Source organism: Gouania willdenowi, chromosome 18 (genome assembly GCF_900634775.1).
Source record: "Gouania willdenowi chromosome 18, fGouWil2.1, whole genome shotgun sequence".
Classification (NCBI taxonomy): Eukaryota; Metazoa; Chordata; class Actinopteri; order Blenniiformes; family Gobiesocidae; genus Gouania; species Gouania willdenowi.
Genome location: NC_041061.1, coordinates 13224462 through 13234388, shown reverse-complemented (window position 1 = coordinate 13234388; position 9927 = coordinate 13224462). Strand labels below are relative to the sequence as shown.

Genomic DNA, 9927 nt, shown 5'->3' with positions numbered 1-9927 from the left:
AGGAGCTACAATAGGAGGAGGGGGGGGGGGGGGGGGGGGATGCCCATCGGCGGACTGCGGGTTGTGTTGTGAGGCCATTTGATAGACAACATAGCACAGAATGGGGAAGACAAAAAAAAAAGGAGTGAGGGGAGCCAGGAGACACTTTTCTTCTTCACTCTCTTGCTCCCAACTGCTCCCAGTGCAAGAGACATGGGCCACTGCACAGACAGATGGTGAGGAGGTGTGTGTGTGTGTGTGTGTGTGTGTGTGTTTATACGAGTGTGTGCAAAAGATGGAGCATAAGATACATTGAGGGGGAGAAAATGAAAACAGGGTAAAAGCAGAAGCAAAGCACTGCAGTAGGTGCATTAGAGGATATATATATATATATATATATATATATATAGATATATGTGTGTGTGTGTGTGTGTGTGTGTGTGTGTGTGTTTCTATATGCAGCCATTAATCCATGTGACTCATATTTATGTTCCGACACATATATTCTACATCTAAATAGCTTGTGTACGTCATTACGGAGGCAATGATTGTTCATTTGCGCTGTCACCGTGCGTTCACTCATCATCCTGAGCTGAGAAGATGGGAACCACACACCTACGAGACCAAACTGTGGGTGTGTTAACCAAGGGAGAGGAGACATTGTGTATTGACACACTGCCATCTACAGGATTTTAACAGAAGCTCTATCTGTATCTGGGGTGTCAAACTCTTTTTAGTTCAGGGGCCAAATGCGGAGTTGTTTGATCTCAGTGGGGCGAGAGTTTTTATGTGGAAATGAGTCACTTTAACATCATTGTGTCACTTCTACTTGTACATAAAATACAAAATGTGTAAGAAACTGACAATATCCAGGCAATCAGTGACGTATATCAGTCCCAACAGCATATTCACTCTACATTTCTTAGATCTGTGACCAATTTCTATTTAATTACGCAAATTGTAATGTAATAATTTCAGGAAAATTAAAAGATTTTAACATTTTAACTTTAAAAACGACTGCAATCACACAATATAATATGAGTGCCGGGAAAACTGTGAGCACCTGCAAATATTGTTGAGTTTTATTTACACAAAGACTCCTGTTTTCTGTCATTTTTACTTTCTCCTGCGGGGCCAAATTGGATGCTTCAAAGGGCCGGATTAGGCCCCCGGGACTTGAGTTTGACACGTGTGATCTATAACTTCCAAATGTATTTTTATTTTAATTTTTTTAATACAGAATAAAGCTTGGCATTTCATTTTGATTGGGTATTATTTGGATTTTTCGTGTTAAAACACATTGACAGCTTTTAAAATTGGTCAATGCCTTGATTAGAAGCTTGGCTGTCAGTTTGGACCATTTCCCCATTCTCTGGCCTGTATTTATTTCCATTTTTCAGCAAATATGTATGGTGAAATAGTACGTTTTTGCAGCAGATGCAGTAATAATTTTATTTACTCCACTTTTCCTCAGCCATTCTTTTTTACTTGATGAAAACTAGACAAATACTGCAGTCAGGATGGATACAATAATGATTAAAGGTCAATAATTCCAGCAAGTTATTATTTTTTGAATAATATGTTAAGGTTTCATTTATTCAGACTTAACCTTAACATATGACTAAATGACTTTACATGTTTGCCAAATAATTCAAAACAAGACAAAAATGCACTTAAAGATTGAATATGATAAGATCCCTTTGCTTAGTTGGTGGGAAAAGGCGGGACATAGGAGCGCTGGTGGAACTTCACCGATGACACTACAATAATACTAATAATTGAGTGAAAATATTATTTTTTTTTCACTGTAAGTACATGAAAAGAGGAAAAAATAATGTGATGAAATAAAAAATTGTCAAATATTGTCTTAGATTTTCTGTCAATGATCATAATGTAGTTGCTCAGGTGATGAAAGGGAGCTTTAAAGGTGTGTTTAAGGTTCTCTATGTATTTTGCATGTAGGTTTTGCTTTAGTGAAGTAAATGTCTGGCTCATTATTATATATTTTATGTTATGTGTTTGGCTCATGTTTTAAGTCTGAAAAGCCTTTGCACAGCGCCATCTTGTGGTTTGATGATGCTGCATCAAATTGTGTAATAATTATCATCAGAAAATAGTTACTTTTAACTCAATAAAACTCACATTTATTGCAAAATGTATCTTCTATTTCCTCTTTTAAAATGTGCATTCATATTTGTCTGAGTGTGGATCCAAACAGTTTAGTATTTTGCATACTTCCGTGCTCCTCTAATCTAGTAAAATATCAACTTTTATTTTGAAATTGGCATCTTATGTCTGACTTATCTGCTTAATCTATTGAGAGTCATGTTTGTGTGCTAGAAGATATAACCTCACGTGCTTGGTAAAAGGAAAAAGCGATGATTTGATGTAATTTTAATGCTTTTTATACATATTCAGAGATATTAATTATTAGTGTTGATCATTCAGTGAAGCTACAGCTGTGTTACAGCCACAAAACGTCAGTTATGGGGACATGATTTAAGGGAATCTATTAAAGGTTATCATAAGTTGTCACTAATTATTTCACATTGTCCTTTTTTTCCCCTTGTATTTCCCTGATCTACTGTGGCCGTTACTTTAATCTGTAATCCTGCGTGTTTGGAGCCGAGCACATAGCTTCACCCTGGGAGGTGGCGAGCTGCTATCTGACATGAAACAGATTTGATCCCTTTTTCCCTCGCATATCTGTCGCTTTCAGACAGCCACTTTTCAAAAGAAATATGTCAGCAGTCTGGGGATTATGCGTCGGTGCTAATCATTAAAGGACCCAACCTGTCCGACGTGTCGTTGCTGTGAAATGCTGTTCATCAGGGAGCCGTCACTTTTCCATTTAGATGCTTACGTCGATTGTCCTTTATTCTCAACTCGTTGGCATATTCCACTGTATTAACTGAAACTCTTGGAATTAATTGTGCAGTAAATTGGATTCAGCAGCTTTTTGATGAAAGACTGAATTAATAATTTAAATTTTATTTTCCCGAAACATTAACCTTTTGGGATTTACTTCCTGTGAACGTTACTGGTGTTAAGTTAGTTTCTAACTTTAACCACAAAACACAAACATTTGCTCCAAATAGTCTTTATTAATTAGAACTTGACTTTTCAACAACAGCTATTTTCCAATTAATAATTAATAGAATATAATGTAATATATTATAGCAAAACATAATATATATATTATTTCTTGATTATTATTTTTATGTTAAATTTTGTTATTAGTTTGTAACTTTATCCTGAAAACACAAACATTTGCTGCAAATAGTCTTTATTAATCAAAACTTGACTTTTCCACAATAATAATTTGAAATTCATAATTAATATAATATAATGTAGCATAACATAATCAAATCTTTTAATTGAATGTATTTATTATTTTTATCTTAATAACTTGTTATATTAATTTTAACTTCATCCACCAAACACAAACATTTGCTGCAAATAGTCTTTATTAATTATAACTTGAATTTTCAACAATAATCATTTTCTAATTAATATTGTAATAATATATATATATATATATATATATATATATATATATATATATATATATATATATACATATATATTTTTTTAATGTAATGTATTTATTCTTTTTTATCTTAATAACTTTTTTGTTATATTAGTTTTTAACTTTATTCACAAAACACAAACATTAGCTCCAAACAGTCTTTATTAAATACAACTTCACATTTCTATTTTTCTAATATTTTATTTTATTTTTTTATTTACTATTTTTATCTTACTAACTTTTTTACACATCAACAAACATTTCTGACCTTAAAGTGCCATTGTCTGATATTTAAATAGTTATTCTTATACACGTGTCAAACTCAAGGCCCGGGGGCCAAATCCGCCCTTTTAGTGCATCAAATTCGGCCCGCTCGAAAAAGTAAAAATGATCGAAAAAAACATGAAACATTTTGTAGATTACCAACTTACTCAGCCTCCTCCAAATACTAAAATGAAATTAAAATCCACAATATTTGCAGAGCTTAGTTTTCCAGTTCTTATATCACATGACGGCAGTCACTGATAATCTCAAATTGTTGAAATAACTTTCAATTTTTTCCAATATTTGGCAGATTTTCCTCACATCATTCAACGAAATGTCTCAAAATTCCCAAAATCAGGTGAATTTATGTGAAGATCCTGCAGGGACTGATATACTCACATAAAGTATCATCATTTATATGTAAAATCTGCAGCCCAGTTCAGCTCAAACTAGTCCTTATTTGGCCCCTGAACAAAAATGAGTTTGACACCCTTGTTCTTATAATTTCCCAAATATGACATTCTTGTTAAATTCACTAAAATGAACGAAGGCGGATGACGTGTGAGACGAGCGTAATGGATACTTAGTGTCGCTGCTAGTTTTTTTGATGAGTACTTATAACCAGTATTCCCCTGCTGCAGCTCATGTCGGAGCGGAGCGTCATAGACAGTGAGGATGGCACGGAGCCAGTGAACTTGGTCATAATTAATCAGCCAAAAAGCCTTCTGTGTACTCAGTGTGCAAGATTTATATCCTGCTGAATATATTTCTTCTGCTACAACAGTGCACGCAGATCAGGTCACCAGTTTTCTTTTCTCAGACGGCTTTTTAAAGTTTCAGATTCCAGGGAAATGAGGGAAAATAATACATGCGCTTAATCATATCCTGTGTGCTGGGAGTGATGTGTTTCCTGCATTATTGACGGATTGTTTTAAGTTTTCATCGTTGATAAAGTTGTATACCTGATCCTATATTTAAGAACGATCTGGCAGGGTACTTTATTGAGTCCGTGTATGATATAGTCACATTACAGACTCTTAAGATCACTTTCTAAGTTAAAAACCTGTTTGATGGACTCACCGTAGACGAGAGGCTCCACAGTGGGGTTTATGCAGGTGCCACCATGCTGCCCAATGCTGCTGTTTTACCTTGCCGACGCACCAACCAAGCCAAAGTCCCCTTTGTCCCTAAAAGACAAAACACACAGACTGTGAAACGTCACTATAACCACATAATTCCAACAAGTTCATTGTGTCTTCTTCTTGAATAACATGTTATTGTTTCATTTATTTATTTTTTTGCAATAATTTAATTCTGAACTTGCTGGAATTATTACAAGGAACTCAAAAAAACATCAAAGCGATCAGCAGATGCCTGTGATGAAGACTGGCTGTTGGCAGTCGAAATATGTCAGGAAATCAAAGTAAATGTCCTGAAAAAAAGTTGAATTAAATAAATAAATGAAACCTCAACATATTATTAAAAAAATAAGACAAAATGAACTTGCTGGAATTATTACAAGGAACTCAAAAAAATATCAAAGCGATCAGCAGATGCCTGTGAAGACTGGCTGTTGGCAGTCGAAATGTGTCAGGAGATCAAAGTAAATGTCCTGAAAAAAGTTGAATTAACCATGTCGGTTATAAACTGAATAAATAAATAAATGAAACCTTAACATATTATTAAAAAATAAGACAAAATTGCTGTAATTATTACACAGATGTCAAGAAAACATCAAAGCAATCAGCAGACTCCTCTGAAGAAGACTGGAAGTTGACAGTTGAAACATGTCAGGAGATCAAAGCACATTTCCTGAAAAAAAATCAAAATAAATAAGTAAATGAAACCTTAACATATTATACAAAAAAAAGAAAAAAAATGAACTTGCTAGAATTATTACATGGAAGTAAAAAAAAAAAACATCAAAGCGATCAACAGATGCCTCTGAAGAAGACTAGCAGTTGACAGTCGAAACATGTCTGGAGATCAAAGTAAATTTCCTGAAATTTTTTTAAATAAATAAATAAATGAAACCATAACATAATAACCACATAACAAACTACAAACCACATAAGATAGGTCATCATTTTTCCAATATTACCAGGAACAGTGAAAACCAATAGATACTAATATAACAAGACTGAAAGATTGGCAACCACCAATTTTAGATACACAAAGTCACCAGCAGGTGGTGCTATAGAACCAGCCAAAAATCCACTTTATGCTCCAAAACTTAGATGCTGTATCTACTCGGGGTGTGCATAGCAATGAATCTGACGTTACAATTCACAATTTGCATGTGACGATACAATACATCTCAATACTAAATATGTACATTGTGATATATCGCAAAATCAATAATTACAAATTCCACCTTTACAAGTACAAAATGGTATAAAATACAATTTTTTTAAAACTTGTGAGAACAAGTAAATGGTATCTAACTGTAATTAAATGACCCATATCTAAAACAAGTGCTATGTTTATCAAACTATTACATTTTTCAAAAAACTTTATTTTGCTTCCACAAAAGATTTTGATTCAGTTAAGTTCTTAAATTCTTTTTTTTTTTTCTTTTTTTTTTTTTTTTTTACTGAAACTACACACATGTTTTATAAAAAAATGCATTGAGGATTGAGGTAGTTTAGCAAGGTCTGATATGGTTCACTGACACCTAGTTACCGGGTGTTTACATGCTATGCATACGTTAGCGCAATCAAATGTTTTTTTTTTTGTTTAGTTTTTTGTTATAAATACATCATTAAACAGATAGTTTTGGACATTTTTGGATCGATATAATTGCACGGTGAAATATTGCAATATATCGCCAAATCGATTTTTTCTTACACCATTAGTATCCACAGTACCTTTCGGATCATGAAAATGTAGCGTCTTCCTTTTGACATTGTCTATCAGTTCACCAACTTTCACCTTTTCATCCTGCTAACAAATATCCACATTAACAGACGGACACACAAACGCAGGTGCCGGAGGTAAATAAGCAATATATCTATATGCCAGCTTTATTCTTGCTAATTTATCGCTGTTTTTATCTTGATTGAGGTGAATTGTATTTTTGAAGCCTGTATCTTCCAATTAATTTGACAACAGAGAGGGCATAAAACTATCAAAGTTGTCATCATTACTGTAAAAATGTATGGTGACTTCACTATACTGTTCTACCAAAGTGCCTGTGAGCTGGGGGAGGGGCCAGGTGGAAGCCCCTCCCACTTTCACACCTGATTCTTTTAATGACACAAACCTGTTACTGTGGGTGAACTGAGGGAATAGAAGTGCTTGTTTTAGCAGCTACAGTGGAAATAGTTCTTTACCCTCAACTGGGACTGAACTTTATTGTGAAAGACTCTTTCTATGTGTGGATGAACAGCTGGTAAGAGCCTCTAAATATAACCATGGGTTTTATATAAATGTCTGTTTGGACAATTCATTCAAAAATAATCAGGAAACATGGACTTAAGCATTGTTTAGCATAGAATACTTAAGTTGAATGCATTTCTTGGTCATTTATTTGTAAAGTTTAAAGAGTAACTAAACCTCTGCTTTCTCCTGACCTGCCACTGGGAGGGAAATAAAAATAAATAAAAAATAAATAAATAAAAGCCTTGATTATGGGCGGGGCTCCTAGAGCAGACACACCCAGTCTATACTATAAAATCTCCAATAAACAATCTCTACAATGCTATCTAGCTACGCATTATCAATATACCTCTCTATTCACTCTTCTCTTAATCCATCCTACTCACCACAGATTGTAGAGCCCACAGGTGCTAATTTTGAATAAAAGGGGCGTGGCTAACAGTGTTTGTTTGGGGCAAAATGGTCCCAAAACATCAGATAATCTTGAGGGCAGTGACTCTGACATTTATTATTATTATTATTATTATTATTATTATTATTATTATTATTATTATTATTATTATTATTGTTATTGTTATATATCAGTTTTTTGTAGTGGTTTTCTGGGTACTCAGTTGTTTTACAATGAAGGGAGCAGTGTTGGTGTTCAGTACCTTGCTCAAGGGCACAACAAAATATGTCAAATTTAAATACTTACCTAAAATGTTGAGAGTTGATCCAGGATCAATCAACAGCACTACTTAATATACCAAATATATTTTGTTTACTCTTTAAATATAAAATTGATGCATTCATCTTGTTCCTAGGGCTGCTACTTATTTATAATGAGTGCATATACTGCCCGTCAGAATGTTTAGTGTTACAGCCTCACGAAACATCACATTTTCCAATCAATTACTATTTTTAAGTTGTGAACATTGATTATGTATTTCAAATACACTAAAGCTAATTTTCCCATTCCCTCTACATTAATGTCCCCAGTAAATACCTATGTTAAGTGTTGCTTTTCACAGGTGGTTGTTTGTCATGACAAAAGATGTGCAGTGGATACAGACAATGTACCTTTTAAAGCCTTTTTGATATCATGATGTGGTTGATGCTACCTAGAAGGTCAGGCTACTTGACATGCTTCTGTCTGGCTGCTTCCGTTTGATGTATTCTTTTAGGGACAGCATCTGTGCGCCTTCCCGAGCACGAGCCAGTCCCAGCTGCAGTGATTTATTATAGCGCTTCAAGGGATTTGTTCTTTCATGAGGTCACAGAAGTGACGCGTCAGTTAGGCAGAGCGTGCACTTCTATTCGGGCCCTGCAGGTGACTGGGAAAAACGCCAGAACACGCACGCACAAATGTATTTGCATATCACCTGCTCAGGAAGCCAATCTTGGGCAAATACATGAAAAATAATCCAAATATCAACTTTGAAACTGTGACTGTGGCAAATATTTAGTGACATGAAGTACGTCGCGTGACTTTTGTATTTCAATGCATCTACCTGCAAACACACGGTGACTGACACATCATTAGTTATCAAGTCGATCTTCGATTTGCGCAGTTGTTGATTTGAAAAGAACCGGATGTTTTCACTGGACTTCACTCAAAGAACCATTTTTATTTATACTAGTACAGTGCCTGTCGGAAGTATGTATTCATGTGGGAGCTTAAGTAGAGTTGTCAATTATGGTCAAATGAGTATGTGTTGGATGTACAAAGAGGTGTACATACTCTGTAATCTGTAGTGTTATAAAGGGGTATATTTGCGGGTGCAAAGTAAAATAGCGTGTGTGATTTCCCTGGTTTAATTCTATGATACATGCGCATGATTTGATAAATAAAGTTTGTACCAATGCAGCAGTGTAGGTAGAAACTGATAAAAGGCATAAATTCGCACAAATAAAAGTATTTATTTAGCATTTAACATTTCTTAGTGCAGGGGTGATTATCATGTGTGTGTGTTGTTATGGTTAGTGCTGTTTACTGTAGGTGTTAAGGTGCTGTTAAATTGTTTCCTCTTTGTGGTTGTGGCACCACGTAGAAAAGAAAAGGCCAAAACTCTCACACACACGCATGCGCATCAGCGGCGATCGTGCACCCACTCCTCACATCAGGTTGAAATGCGTGTCTCACATCCAATGCTGCGCACAGTCATGGAGACGGAGGAGGAAGTGGAGTCCGTGACCCGTGATTTAAAGGAAGTTTGGGGTCACGGGAATAATTTTATTTAACCATGAAATATCAACTTAGATAACTTTTAGCATTATCAAAACTTTTTTGAATATTGACCTTTTTTAAACCCAAACAAACTGCGACACAGTGACGCTGTGAACCAGAACCGGAAGTAGCGCGCTCAATACCGCGCTCACTACAAAGCGGGAGCCGTAATTTTAAAATTAAAATGAACGTTTTGCAACACCAAATTACACCAAATGAACGGATGCGCACACATGGGGCATGTGGAAGCCGTTGACAAAGTTTCAGGCCGAACAGACACCACGTCGGGGAGATATTTGCTCCATACACACACACACACACACGCACACAAGCAGAAGTTTCTTGCTTTTATAGAGAGATTATTGATTGTAGGTACAGTAGGTACATCAGCTTAGGAAAACCTCAAAAGGAAAATAAGCAATACAAGAACAATTAGAACATCCTTGAAATCTATTTTTTGTTCTCAACATTTTAACCTTTTCCAAGTATTACATTTTGTTTCTACAGTTTAAAATCAGTACTATTTTATTGCTAAACAAGGTTTTCATCTTCCAATCTTAATCAATTA

The 9927-nt window shown here is 35.0% G+C and overlaps 1 protein-coding gene across 49 annotated transcripts in view; it reads right to left on the bottom strand.

Moving 5' to 3' along the window:
* The window catches only part of LOC114480326 (receptor-type tyrosine-protein phosphatase delta), a 486676-nt gene that overhangs the window by 295519 nt on the left and 181230 nt on the right, over positions 1-9927 (bottom strand). For all 49 annotated transcript variants that reach the window (XM_028474351.1, XM_028474374.1, XM_028474368.1 and 46 more), the window contains exon 6: positions 4853-4959. The gene's annotated coding sequence lies outside the window, so the exon portion shown is untranslated. The remainder of the gene's footprint in view (positions 1-4852; positions 4960-9927) is intronic.